This window comes from Danio aesculapii, chromosome 6, assembly GCF_903798145.1.
Source record: "Danio aesculapii chromosome 6, fDanAes4.1, whole genome shotgun sequence".
Taxonomy (NCBI): domain Eukaryota; kingdom Metazoa; phylum Chordata; class Actinopteri; order Cypriniformes; family Danionidae; genus Danio; species Danio aesculapii.
The window spans coordinates 29,340,150-29,356,173 of record NC_079440.1 but is presented as its reverse complement, the minus strand read 5'-3'; the positions used below and the strand labels follow the sequence as shown (position 1 = coordinate 29,356,173).

Sequence of the window (16,024 nt, the reverse complement as noted above, 5' to 3'; positions counted from 1 at the left end):
TCAAGAACTCTCAGAAAGTCTTTTTCTTAGAAAAATCTCCCATATTGGCTTGTAGTCAATTCTGTTTATCAATTGCAAATTCCTCCCAAACTTTTACATATCATGCTTTATTGCATGATACGAGGAAAGTCTGCAGCAGAGAGATACAGAATGAAGAGAGGTGCTGTCTGTGAAGATGACATCCAGGCAGGGCTTGTCAAGAATGAGAAATGGACTCATGTTCTGCTTCAAGAAGGACATTGTGCTTGTGATAACTAGAAGTACTGTAAACACAGGGAGAAGTCAGTGTTATCTTAACTCCATGGTGGTCTTAATAACAGTAGCTGCTTGAAAACACTTGATTAATAGCTTTTATTTTTAAGTTATTATAATTTTTTTTCATTCTTAGGAAGAAATTCATTAAAGAACTGATGTTCTGAACTATTATTGCGGATACTGAAAAAATGTATTGTGCAGCCCTATATTATAGTTTTATTTATTCATCCGTCATTCATTCATTCAATAGGTATGTGATGAAAACATTGCTTACATTCAGCAAAAAAAATGTTTTGTTAAATTGCTTTACAAAAATGTGAACAATATACAAAAATTTAAACAAAAATATATTGTTTTTATTCAAAAGATTAATGCTGTACAAACATTTTAACACTGATAATAATAGAAAATGTGTTAAGCTACAGATTAACATAGAATTATTTCTATATAATAAAATATATTAATATTTCACTACAAAATTTGTACTGGGTTTCTAAAATGCTTAAGAGACTTAAAATAATCTAACCAACCCTAAACGGTTGAATGGCTGTGCATTTTTGATTTTATGCTACAGGGTTTGTGAATGATTCTGATTAGTTTATAAACATTGTAGGAATATTATTTTTAGGAAAACAAGTCTTGTTCACATTATAGTTATATAATACTTTGCCAAAAGATTCTGCTTGTTTCAAAGGTCCTTAGAGAGAAAAGCAAAAATGAAATGCCACAAAGACACCGAACAAGTAAAACAATAAAATAAATAAATACATAATAGTAATATAGGGCAACGCAGTGGCGCAGTTGGCGTTTCTTTGTAAAGTTTGCATGTTCTCTATCTGCGTTCTCGTGGGTTTCCTCCGGGTGCTCCGGTTTCCCCCACAGTCCAAAGACATGTGGTACAGGTGAATTGGGTAAGCTAAATTGTCCATAGTGTATGTGTGTGTAAATAAGTGTGTATGTGTTTCCCAGTGATGGGTTGCAGCTGAAAGAGCATCCGCTGCATAAAACAAATGCTGGATGAGTTGGCAGTTCATTCCGCTGTGGCGACCCCAGATTAATAAAGGGACTAAGCCGAAAAAATGAATGAATGAATAATAGTAATAATAATAATAATAATAATAATAATAATAATAATAATAATAATAATGACAAATTATTTGCATGTTTTCCCTCTGCATGTGTGTACATATGTATCACTATTAGTCATAATGCTGGGCTCCCAACACTGTTTAGATCATATTATGTTAGTGTTTTATGCTATATATTGTTATTGTACAAAAAAATATTAAAGAAAAAATGGTAATAACTATATTTCGGTTACTAAAGTCATAATCTGCCACTGAAGCATCAAAGTGTTCCAGCTTGCTTGAATCTGTACTTCTAACATCCTCAAATGAAAATATTTAGCTTGTTCTGTAATATCTTAGCCAATGGCTTTTGACTCTCATTCATTTCTGTACTTTTCTCTATGCTCACTGTGCCGCTTAAAGCCTTAAGCAGACAAATAATGAAAATCTGAGACCATGAGTCATTTTTCCTAACCGTATTAGCAGTTTTACAGGGTGATAATACCCACAATGCAGCAGGATTTGACAAATGGTATTGGAGGGGAAGAAGGCCAGAGCCTCTTTTCTTCTCTTAATTTTTGTGTGGAGGGATTATGTGAATGGAAATGGGATGTAAAGAAGACTTTATAACACGAGGAGGGAAGAGCTGTCAGTACAGCTCTTGTGTAACCGATTAGTGGTAGAAATTAATGTAGTCCTTTCATCCAAACCTTTTAAAGATGGCTCAGGGGACACCAACCCAAGTAAAACTAATTTGATGAATAAAACGTAATGCGGCGTGAAGTGCTTATGAGAGGCAGGCCGTATTGGGCTGACTTTATCTCCCTATATTACATTCAATTATAAATAAAACGCCACGGAAAACCACCCTAGAGTGTTGAAGGAATAAGGCATGCTTTAAAGCAGCTTTTCCTTTTCCTTTCGTCTTTTGCTCAATTTCTTTCCATCACTTTTTCTTATCTCTTTCTTAATGTCCTGCTTAAAGGGATAGTTCATCTAAAAATCTAAATTTTACTCACACTCAAGTCAGTTTCTTTATTCTAAAGATATATTAAAGAAATCCGAAAACCTGTAACTATTGACTTCTAAAGCAGCAAAAACAGATATTATGGAAGTCAATGGTTACAGCTTTCTTCAAAATATCTTTTGATTTCAACATAAGAAACTCAAGGATTGAATCAGGTGAAGAGTAAAAGATGACAGAATAAATTTTTTGGTGATCTATTCCTTTAAGCTGCCCATACCTCTCTCGTGTAAACAGTGCATACAATGCCCCTCCTAAATTCTTCTTTTAAATCAAAACATATCACGTAAATAATAATCACATTCATATGCAGGCTGTCATTTCCACTCTTTTTAATTTAGTCACTCTACAATAATTTGGAAATGGTCTTTTACCTCAGATGTTTCTGTACAAACTTTACTTACAGTACAGTAGTGAGACAGCAGAATCACACACACATATACACACACACACAAATCATCAATACTTAACACCATCATTCAGCACCAGCCCATAAAATGTGCATAAAAATTAAGCATGATCTTACTTTCTGAATGAATAAATTAAGATTTCTTAGCATTATACTGTAGTTGCATGCATTAGTGTATTCTGCTATTCTTGTGCTGTTGCTTTGACCCAACAGAATTTAACACTGGGCTTTTAATTGATTTATTAGTTTATTAGGACATTTAGTCATGTAATAATTGTCAATATATGCCAATTATATAATCAAGACTCCAATGCAAAGTCTTGTATCACCTTGTAGGTATCTCATACTAATTATTTTGGTACATATTAATTCCGAGATTTTTTTAAATTAATTACTATGTCAGTATCAGTCACTTTTTGATATGCTGTTTAATGTAAGTTTTAGCAGCCATTACTCCATTTCTTCAGTAATCCATTAGAAATCATTTTTGTATGCTTAAGAAAGAGCTTTACTGTTATAATTGTTCAAAACCGTGATGCTGCTTAATTTTTTGTGGAATACATTTTATCAAGGATGTTAGCTAAGCATAAACAGTTTTTGAATTTGTAGTCACATTGTAAAAAGCCTTTACTGTTTGATTTGATATTGTGTCACTGCTGAATAAAAACATGAATATCTTTTTTTAAATCATACTGACCCCAAACCCAGCAGTGTACATTATAACTGCTAAAATGCTTTATATTTTTATGACCACCTGTTTTTATATTAAGATATCTGTTTGCAGATTCATTTGAAAACTATTGATTTTAAATAATTAATTTGTTTGGTGTCACTTTATTTTGATGGTTCGTTTGTTTAATTTAGGTTACATTGCATCTACATGCCAACTAGTTTTCATTAGATTATAAGTAGATTGTTTAGGTTGGGATTAGGGTTACTGTAAGTTGACATGTACTTGCAAAGTTTCTTATAGTCAGTTAAAAGTCTGTTTAGGAGCAGTATCAACAGATATTAAGCAGACAGTCTACTAATACTCAATTAAACCATCAAAATAAAGTGTTGCCATTTGTTTTTATTGAATAATTTAAGATTTTTAACTTAACATTGCAAATTGATTAACAGCATTTAATGCATTAAGAGTGTGTTAAAACTAATATTTTGGTAGTCATATTTAAAACATTGTCACATTTAACATCCTTTTAGGCAGACATTCACAGCATTTTCCAACAATCAGGGCATGATAAAGTGTGTGCTGAATATGTGTTGGCTTTTTTGAGTCAGTACATTGATTAATCATAGGACTCTACCAAGGGTGAATGAAAAGTAACTCTTACTGAGAATACTTAGTTTTTTTGTTCCTCAAATGTAACTCTGTTCCTGACATATACTGTAACTTTCAAGGCAACTATTTATTTTAATACAAAGCAAAGAATTGATATATTCATACATTTTAGAGACACTTTCAGTATAATCAAATTTACAGTACTGCCAAACAATGCAGTGGTTTCACCAAGACCTAGGTATATCATGGTTTGCAGAGAGGGTTTACCCCAGATGTCTGCAGGCCACTGATAACTTCCCTTAACTGCAGAGGAAAAAAGGTTTGTGGTGGCTTTGAATGAGTCTTATCCCTAGTGGTGTACAAAAAGAGTTCATTCAGTGGCTGGATGAACGAGTATGCAATGTTTTCAAAAAGTGCTTTTCACCCAGACTGTCTAGACAAGGTAATTACCCATCTACCCTGCACATCACTCATGTGTCCTCCACAGCCTATGCTGACAAGAGCGTTTTTTTTCTTTTTAGCTTTTACACAGCATTTCTTTTAAAAATAAATTAATTAATTAAATAAATAAATATATTTACAGCTGAAGTCAGAATTATTACTCCCCCCTTTTAATTTTTTTTTATATATATATTTCCCAAAATATGTTTAACAGAGCAAGGAAATTTTCACAGTATGTCTGAGAATTCAATTCCATTTACCTTTATTTGTATAGCGCTTTTTCAATGTAGATTGTGTCAAAGCAGCTTCAGTCTTGTTTGTTTTATTTCGGCCAGAATAAAAGCAGTTTTTAATTTTTTAAGAACCATTTAAGGTCAATATTATTAGCCCCTTTAAGCTATTTTTTTTTTCGATAGTCTACAGAACAAACCATCTTTATATAATAAATTGCCTAATTACCCTAACCTGCCTAGTTAAGCTTTTAAATGTCACTTTAAGCTGAAGAAGTGTCTTGAAAAATATCTAGTCAAATATTATTTACTGTCATCATAGCAAAGATAAAATAAATCAGTTATTGCAAACGAGTTGGTAAAACTATTATGTTTAGAAATGTGTTGATAAAATCTTATCTTCGTTAAACAGAAATTGGGGAAAAAATAAACAGGGTGGCTAATAATTCAGGGGGGTTAATAATTCTGACTTCAACTGTATATTCCTCATTTCGAATGTAAACAGTGTGTTTATAAAATATCAAACGTGTCAGACTTGCAGGTAGTGTTTTCAAGCTTTCTGTTAAATGAAAACATACACAAAATAAAATATAAAATTAAGATTGTGACCACAAATCCTGGATAAAGTGATAACCATATATTGCCTCAGAGAAGATGGAGAATACCTGTTTCTGTAATATTGTTTAAAATGTAAATTCATTTCTGTGATGGATTTTTGACAGCCATTAATCCTTTGTTTAAGCCATTCTAATATGGTGATTTGCTGCTCAAATATTTTTGTGGAAAATAATATTTAGTGATATTTTGATGGCTAGAATAGCAGCATCTATTTAAAAAGAAATGTTGTACATTGACATTAAAGCATAATGTTTTTAACTTTAGATCATTTGAATGCATCCTTGCTGCTTAAAAGCTTAATTTAATAATAATAATAATAATAATAATAATAATAATAAATAAATAATAATTAAAAGTTATTAACCCCTGACTTTTTGAACAGCAGTGTACATATACATATTATGCATAATATGCATGCATTCAAAAAAAAATCAATAAATAGAAATTGACCAAAATCTTCCAAATTTGTAAGCTATCCACCTCATCGTTACACTTGTTTGTGAATCATTTTGCAGTTTTGTCAGCAGAGGGGGCAATTTTACACGTTAAGACCCAGCATCCACATTCAGGACCAAACACATTTTTCCATAACTGCAGCGTAACCAACAGTGCACACATTACCTCAATAAGAAATTGCTTTTAAGCTATTTTTGCAGATTTCCTAGATCTTACAGTCTGAGCTGTTTCCATTGAGTTCTCTGGGTGGGGTATAAACTATACAAACAAAAGCACTGTATCGCTGCATTCATTCTGATTGACTTCCTGGGCTGGATTAGCAAAAGTTTACATAGGGATTTGTTAACCATTTCTTAACTGTGTGTCAACATGCTAGTGCTTGTCAGGTCATTCACTGTATTAACTGTGTCCACTGCACTTATGTAGATTAATGAGCCAGCATTGTTTGGACCTGAGAAAATCTGAGCTCATTTTTCTTTGTCAGAAAACACAGTGCTAAATCTACAAATTTGGTGGTGTTTTATTCAGTGGGCTCTGATGCATGCATGATTGCATTACAGCGTCATCTATTTTAAACAGAAGCATTATTATGTATAATTTCTTGCCATTTACTTTTTCGGATCTTCACCTTCTGAAGGATATTAGTCACTGGAAAAAGCCTCCACCTTGTATTTCTTGCTATAACCATCCCCTTTTTTTCATGCTCTAATCAAATGTGCATTTTTTTTGTCTCTCTTCCAATCATGTAATTCTCCTGTCAAATAAAAGAGCGGTTCATAGATGGCCCAACACACCTAGCGCTGTCAAATCTGGCCATGCTGCTCAATCGTAGCATCTATTGAGCAATCCAGGGATTTATTTGTTGGCTCAGGTTCTGCACAAGCCACTTGCCCTAACAGCTGTAGCAGACCTCAGTTATTCATCTAGTGTGTTGACTTACCAGTCCTCAGCCATACAAAGTGCAATCGACTGCTACAGGAATTTCAAGACGCTGCAGCAAAGCTTAACTAAGAATACACTGGAGTGTGTGTGTTTCTGGTTGTGTTTATTTTTGAGTCATTTTACAACTGCAGTGACATTTCAATCTGGAATATTTTCAAAAATGAAACTCATAAATCTGTTCTGAGTTCATCTGCTTTCTTGTGTCATTTGAGGTCATGTAGATGATTATAGACAAATAAAGATAAGATAAAAGTCCAATTTTTTTTTTCATAGTCACCTTTAGACATTCTGTTGACTGCAATGGTTGCTTGAGATTCCTTAGACTTTCTGGTGACACTAATATTTTGCTTATAAGAGACTTTCTACTGCCTAAGTAGACTTACAGGAACATGTTAGCTTAATCTACATGTTGTATAAGCTATCAGACCAAAAGTGTTTTGCCAATACACTAGTTAGAATTAGTTGCCATGTAGTGGCATCAATGTTGTCATTATTTCATGCATAAATATATATATATATATATATATATATATATATATATATATATATATATATATATATATATATATATATATATATATATATATATATAAAGCAAAACATAGAGAGCCCACAATAAGACCCTGCAGAATACCATACAATATTGTAGGAAAAATCAGGCAGTCCACTTCAGCATATGTCCCTGAAACCCAGCTACAAACCTAAAAGAGATATGTCTTAATTAACTCAACTGTATTAATTTCTGCATGTAAATCAAGATGGATTAAATTATGGCAAGAACCAGAGACAAGAGAGAGTGAAATATCATTGGTTACCTGCAGCAACCAATTGTGTTCTGAAATCAGTCTGAAATGTGTCATTAAATGTACTCATGTAAGTTGAAATCTAAGAGTACATAGTAAACAGAAACCATCAAAATAATATGTAATCATGATGTGATCACTGATTGCATGTACTTGTCAGTCAATAACTCTAATGTAACTGAATTACTTTCAGGGATTTACGTCAACCATTCTCTGTTTATTTCTGCATGTTCCATAGAAATGAATGACTAGTTGTGCAGAATGCAACACATACCCACTGGAAATACGTGACTAGGGCTATGTTTATGCGAAACTGCGTAGCACCCCTTACAAAAAATTACTGCAGTTTTTTTAAAAGAAGACAGCAGTTTTTTTGTTGTTGTTTTTTTAATACTGCCAATTTAGTCAACTTCTGAAAAGTGCAGTTTTTTGGACATGAAAACCTGCAATATTTAAGTATATTGCAGTATTACTGCAATACAACTGAAGTACGATACAACCAACTGCAGTACATCTACTGTAGTACAACTGAAGTACTACTACAGTACAACAGCAGTACAACTACTGCAATAGTACTGAAGTGATACTACTACTATAATGAAGTACAACTACTGCAATGGTACTGAAGTCCTACGACTATAATGCATTACTACTGCAATACAACTGAAGTACTTCTACAATACAACTGCAGTACAACTACTACTTTTCCTGCTCGGTGGACAATGGTTTCCAAATTAGGTTTCAGTACTTCAGCTGTATTGCTGAAGTACTACCACAATATATTGTATTGCACTTTTCAGAAGTAAAACTACTACGACTACTAATACTACTACTACTACTACATCTACAATACTGCAAGAAATAATAAAGTAAAAAAATTGCACTTTTAATACTTTATTGTACCTAAATGCAATAACTTACATAACATATAACTATATTGTCCCTCTCAGTTTATTTAATGTTACTTCAGTTGCACTGCAGATTTTACTGCTGTTGTAGTTTACTGCTGTTGCATTGTAGTTGAACTGTGTTTATACCTTATTATTTTGCAATTTTGCAGTTGAATTAAATTTTGCCACAGTTATCCTTGTATATAGGCTACTGCTGTTGTACTGTTTAGTTCACTGCAGTTATTTTTTTATTATTCGTTTTTGCAAATAAACTCTTAAAGTTCTAATAGACAATTACTTGAATCCAAAAAACATCCCTGAAAAAGTACCAAATTTCTTGGAAGATGTTGAAGAACAAACCCCTTGGAACACAAGTGCAGTACAGTTCTTACCACACCATTGGCATATACAGCAGCACAAGTGCAGTAAAGACGGTGTTTACTGCAACCTATACTGTGGTTGAACTTTATTTTCCTGTATTTGAACTCTGTTTAAACATCATTGTATTGCAGTTTGCAATTGTACTTAATTTTATTGCAGTTATACTTCCATATACTGCTGTCGTAGTGCACTTATACTGCAGTTTTACTTCAGTTTACTGCAGTAAGGGACACCTTGTACAATGTCATACTTGGTACACGGAGTATCTAGGTTCAAGAATGAAAGATGTTTTCCCCTAACAGGCAAAAGCAATATAAAGTATTTCCTTTTGAAAACACTATCGGTTAATTTTAGGGAATGGTTTAGGTCAGTCAATCGCAAGATAATACGTGCACAACAAACCCATCTTCTCACAGAAGTGTATGAGAAGTATGTGCAAATGATCAGAAAACACAACCCAGTAACATATTTAAGATTCTCAAAAAATGTAGACAGCGGCTTCTAGTGTGAATGTCATCACAAGCTGCATTGAAATGCCCCCAGATCAATGTATTTCACAAAAGCATAGGTATTCCCAATGAACCTGGGTGGTCAAAATTAATTACAGTTGTGTGTATGTAAGTGTTTAATGTTTTAGTAAACAGCTATATTTTAACAACAAACCCCCAACAATTATACACATATATGTCATGAATATTAATAGGCATGCAGTCACTTTATAATATGGCGAGTTGTTTTACAAAAAACATAGATATTTTTTAAAGTTTTTAATTTTGAAGACGTTTTTGGGGAGGTACTCAGACAGTAATGACATTTGACAGTTGTTTGAATGTAATGCAAACAAAAACTATTTTGTATGTAAAATACAATGCTTTACAAGTTAGTTATTGATTTCTTGGACAAAAATACTAACATTAAAACATTATAGCCATAGTAAGTAATTTCTTCCATTTAATTACTGAAACAAGTTTTAGGTTTTGGTCTCAAGTTGACGCGTTTCAAGAGTTCACACTTAGATATTGTTTGACAACTGTTAGCAGGTTTGGCATGCTGTCCCGGGAGAGAACCCTGAGCTTGGAGATAGGTGAGCCCAGGGCTCCCGCCTGGTCCATAGAGCATGTGAGGGGAGTACGAGATCAGGTGGTTCTCGAGAGCTCCCCGTGGTAAAGGAAGAAAGGAGGAGAAGGGATGGATGGGGGGTTTCTTCGGAAAACGAAGATAAGAGAGTAGTTCTAGCTAGGCTACTTATAGTGAGTTGGGGTTAATCTGATTGGCTAACTAGTGAATGTAGATGAGTGGCCAGCTGCAGTCAATCATATCACGTGCTCCTCTCGAAATTAGTTTAACCAAATTGAATGGTTTTCAGTGTTATTATTATTTAGCATGTGAATTTGCTCTTTGAATTTGAGTTTTGTTTTTTATTCACACCTTTTTCTGTTTAATTTTACTTGAAGTTTGAGTAATTTTGTTTCTATTTTTTTCTTTTTAATTTTTTTTCCTTACAAATGGCATCCAGATTTAATAATCACTCCTGCAATGTCATGTACATAAACAGGCAAAGCATTTTTTCAGTTTTATGACCAGCAGGAAACAGCACATTTAGTGTGACTTTACTTCTAGGAATGTGCTCCCGTGTGTAACGCGTCTGGGGGAAGCTTGTGCGTCATGCATGACAGAGCCCAGCATCCATTTTTCACCTTCTCTTTTTACCTTTTCTCTTCTTCCCTCCCTTTCCCTCCTCCTCTCAATCTTTCTCAATCATGTAGAGTGATGGAATGAAATAGTCTGTGTGTAAGAGAGAGAGAAAGAGACTCGTGGCTATGATCAGTGAAAGCTCAAGCCTGTACCATAAACAGTGAATGTCCCAACCCTCTGCCTGTCTCAACTGGCCCTCACGTACTGATAGCTTACCTCTGCAATCATCACACACACACAGAGAGAGAGAAAGTAAGATACACAACTGCTTTCACGCAAACACTGTATGCATGTGCACACACAAAGAACATTTTACGCATAAATGCAAAGGTACAAAAACCTTCCATACTCAACAAGCAGTCAAGTTTTCAGCTTTTTTCTCCAAAGCACCCCATAATCACCCTTGGTCTCTTTTTCTCTCAACACAGCAGTTTATTTAGCAGGGTGTATCCAGCGAGCCCTTTGTCAAGCTCTGAGAGTGTTAGTGTAAACAGGCAGCACTGCGAGAGCTGGAGACACAGCCTTGCCCTGTAGTTATGTTTTTTTTTTCTTTTCTGTCAAAAGAGTCCCCTTTTTCTCTGTAGCTGTAAGGTATGTGTGTTTGGCAGGAGCTGGTCCTGCTTAAGGTGTGTTCTGAGTCTGTTGGTTTTGCCAAAGTACGACACACCTGGAAATGCAACACGCACATTTTAAGCAGCTGTGCACATGGTAAATCGATTGTCTTGTGTTGAAGATGGGGATTGGTGATCATGAGAGATTTTAAGCAGGGTTACCTACAGTATGTGTACAATGAAAACAAGATAAGCTAAATGCCCTAAGGCAAGATATTATACTGATGAATAGGGTAAAATATTGAGCTATGTGTCACCATACTATTTAACATCGATGACATTAGGAATTGCAAAAAGGTTTACCATTATAAGTTTTCTAAAAATCTTATATTTTAATTAAATAAATATGTAAATGAATGTTATTAACACTAACATTTACAATTTGCATATTCTTACACCAAAAAAAATGTACATTTGATGAAGGGTTTTCAATAACCCTTTAATTTGTATTATTTTTTTGTCAGTCTTAAGGCTTTACAGAGGGGATTTTGGGAGTATCTTTTTTTGCCACTCTGTGTTCAGAAAAGGGGCGTCGCGGCGGTCTCCTCACAGCAAGAGGGGTGCTGGTTTGAGCCTCGGCTGGGTCAGTTGGCATTTCTGTGTCGAATTTGCAAGGTATTCACGTGGGTTTCCGCCGGGTACTCCGGTTTCCCCCACAAGATGTGTATGTGTGTGTGAAAGAGAGTGTATGGGTGTTTCCCAGTGATGGGTTGCAGCTGAAAGGGCATCCGCTACGTAAAACATGCTGGATAAGTTGGCAGTTGAATCGGCTGTGGCGACCCCAGATTAATAAAGGGACTAAGCCGAAAATGAATGAATGAATGAATGAGTTTGCTGCACGTTAGGGCTGACCTTAAAAATAAGCTTTATAATTGAAACATGCAGACACTTAATTCATAAAGTGCTATAAAAATACTCAAGAGGTATTTTTGGATATTTTCCAGTAAATTGAGAAAGAAATCCCAAATGCGCAAAATGGCTAAATTTAAACTTGTCTAGAGTAAAAACAACAATAATTATTATATTTTTCCTTAGTTGCTTAATTTGATTTATTTCAGAAACAATGCACATGCTATCTTACCAATTTTGCTTTTCAGTTTATCTTGATTTCAGAATAGTTTGTACTTGTAAATGAATAAAAAATACTGTAAGTTTTTGCAGTGTTGTTCTCATTTTGAAAGTGGCTACTACATTAATAAATGTAAAAGGCTAAATATATGCTGAATTCCTTGTGCTCTAAAGTCTAATAACAGGATGACAATGTGACATTTTGAAGGAAAATGATTTGTAAGAGCCGAGGTGGAGTGAAAGATTTCCAATCAGCAATTAATTGTTTTTAAAAGAACCAGTAAAAATATTAAGTTGTGTTATTTGCTTGCTTGCACAACTTATCCAAAGACTTTTTTTTTTAAATAATAACAAATGAAAACAGTTCTGTCTTGATTTTTGATATGGATTAAATTGTCCCAGAAATGGCTGTGATAGTTGAAGTTGTGACAGTTGAAGTCAGAATTATTAAACCCCCTGAATTATTAGCCCCTCTGATAATTTTTCCCCAATTTCTGTTTAATGGAGAGATTTTTTCCAATACATTTCTAAATATAACAGTTTTAATAACCCATTTCTAATAACTGATTTCTTTTTTTCTTTGTCATGATGACATGATAATATTTTACTAGCAATTTTTAAGACACTAGTATTCAGCTTAAAGTGACATTTAAAGGCTGAATTAGGTTAACTAGGCAGGTTAGGGTAATTAAGCAAGTTATTGTAAAATGATGGTTTGGTCTGTAGACTATTGAAAAAATAAATAGCCTAAAGGGGCTAATAATATTGACCTTAAAATGTTTTTTTTTTTTTTAATTAAAACTTCTTGTATTCTAGCCAAAATAAAGCAAATAAGACTTTCTCCAGAAGAAAAAATATTATCAGACATACAGTACTGTGAACATTTCCTTGCTCTCTTGAATATAATTTGGAAAATATAAAAAAAAATAAATAAATCAAAGGGGGGCTAATAAACAGTCTTCAACTGTGTATTATAAATACTATGATTATGCAGCGTTTTCAGTATAAGCAAACATTGTGTCAAGATTTTGAAATACAGAACTATTGACAAATGCATAAAACTAATACAAAAGAGAGTGTTGGGGAAAGGTAAAGTAAGGAGGGCAGAGAAAAGGAATCAGTTATTTCAGCCCTCAGGCTATCCATCTGTCAACTCGGAAAAACAAAACAAAACAAAAAATGCACAGTTAAGACCTCCTTCTGTGAAAGTCTGAATGCTTTGTAGTGATTACAGTAGATACTTGCATATACATGGAACCCAGTCTGTCTGTATGAGAGTGAAGGAGGACCTTTGGGTCACTGGTTATATGAACCTGTAACTGCCAGTGGTGTTGTGCTGAAGGGCATATCTGTCTCAGTGAGACACAAGAGAAATGTTTTTCTCAGGCAACACGTTTATCAAATGTCAGTAGTAAATCATATCTTCTTCACTTACTTTTCAAGCACTCTTTTTGGAGTGAAAAGCTGCTGAAGAAGTTGAATTTACACATAGCTCCTTCAACTACCGGTATTAAAAAGAATAAAAACTCAGTCATTGATTTCTTACAATGGTAATGTTCAAGTGCTACAGAAGAAACTGAACATATACATAGATTCAGTGAATATAGCAATGAATTCTGCAGTCCACCAATAAATCAACATTTTAGAGGTATATTATATAGCATCTGTATAATAATTATTAAGTAATCTATAAATATCTATATAATTAGGATATTGACTATTGGTTATGAAACGATGAAACTGTGTGATGGAGTGCCAAGACATTGAAAGGTCATTGTACTTAATTGTCCTGAAGAAACAAAAAATAATAATTTAAATGAATAATCTAGACATCTAAATCACTTATGGTGCTATACAAAAAAATCTACCAATCATCTATCAGTCACAGAACGAAGCCCACCAAATTTCCAATGCTTCATAGAAATGTAGTTCTCATTGTAGTTATTTTCCTTATTTAAGCCATTAAGTGTCTTGTACGCTTGTCTTTTGTCTTTTTCTCAGATTTAATGCATATGCATCTTTAAATATTTGTAATGTTGTGATTTGCCTTCAATGTGTTTATTTTGACTTTTTAACAAAGACCTTTTTAAAGTTTGAATTCTTTATGCATATCACATTATGCCTAGTTTTCTTTTAAATTAATGTAATTGCATTACCTTCCTCAGTATAAAAAAGGTAATGCTCCAATGACAACTTTTGTACCTTTATTTCAGAGAAATAAACAAAATATGTATGCCACTTGTGCACTAGTCAAAAATCTCATGCAACTGTATGCTAATTTATTTTCTTTAAAATGCATTTGTGTTTGTTTTTTGTCCATTCCTTTTCACATTAAATATTTTAAACATTATGCATATTGCATGTAACATTAAATAACATAAAAAAGAATACTTAGTTTAATTCAGTTTCTCTATAACTGGCGCCATATTCAAGTATCCTTTTAGATGTATTAATCTGAAGGGGTATAGAATAGAATAATTCAATGACTTCATAATTTGAAATAATATGAGTAACAATTATTTATTTTCTAGAATTTATACTCTAGTACATGTATTTTAAAAGCTTTATCTGTACTTCTATGAATGTTTTTACCTATTTCTTAATAGGTTCTCTGAGAAATACTATTAAAATGAGTTTCAATACATTGATTGATTTTCAAATACTTTCTTGCCTCACATAAAAGTTTGTAATTTTGTGATTCCCCTTATATCTGATGGATTTTGTTCAGGGTTTTTAAAGTTCAAGTGGGATAGTGGAATAGGAATAATAATAATAATAATAATAATAATACATTTCATTTGTATAGCACTTTTCCTAAATACATGCAACTCAAAGCGCTTTACACACAACTAACAAACTAACATTGTAAAATTAACCAAACAAACAAATGTATGGACAAATAAAGCAAAGCAAACAACAAATATATACTCTATATAAATATATACTGTACATGCACACATACATTCACCTACACAATATACATGTATACATAAAATGCATACAGCACATACCGTTATATTCAAATACAGTTTTAAAAAGGTGCATCCTATAACGCTTTTTAAAAACATGAACGCTGGGGGATTCTTTCACTTCATTTGGGAGATAATTCCACATTTTTGGAGCATAGCGACTAAAAGATGTGCGACGAGATTTACAGAGTGAAATTCTAAAAGTCCAGCGCTAGAAGAGCATAGCAAACAGCTTGGATTGTATGTCAGTAAACAGTCAGAAATGTAAGAATGTGTTAGGTTATGAAGTGCCTTATAAACTAATAAATAATCTTAAAACCTATCCTTTGGTGCTCTGGTAACCAATGTAATTTTATTAACGCTGGTGTAATACGTTCTCGTTTTTTCAATTTCATTAAAACTCTGGCTGCTCATTTTGTATCAGTTGCAACTTCCTTACAGCACCCTTAGGTAAACCAATATAAACAGCATTGCAGTATCAAGTCGAGAGAAAATAAAAGCATGAATTAGTTTCTCAGAATCATTAAAAGATAGGAAAGAACGAATAGAAATAGGTACAGACTCAGCACCGCTGAAAAAGTGGTCAGTCACTAATGCACTATATATATTTTAGTTATAAGGAGTGAGATGTTTACTATGGAAAACACGGAAATAGTTTTATTGCTTGATTTTTTTTTTGTAGACCACTATATGATCCAACATGTATAAATTGGTATCGAATAAATGCTGAAATGTGTCCTGGTGCGACTCTATGGACAGTTGTAGAAATCACAGCCTTTCTTACCATGACTGATGGAGAAATGGCACATAGTCTATTGTGAAAGATGCTTGTAAAATATGGAAGGGTTCCAACTCATTTCAAAGAGCGAATGTTTGGAGGCTT

General features: G+C 33.4%; 1 protein-coding gene across 1 annotated transcript in view; it reads left to right on the top strand.

Moving 5' to 3' along the window:
* tprg1 (tumor protein p63 regulated 1) overlaps positions 1-16,024 on the top strand; it is a 37,970-nt gene that overhangs the window by 10,937 nt on the left and 11,009 nt on the right. The window lies entirely within an intron of this gene.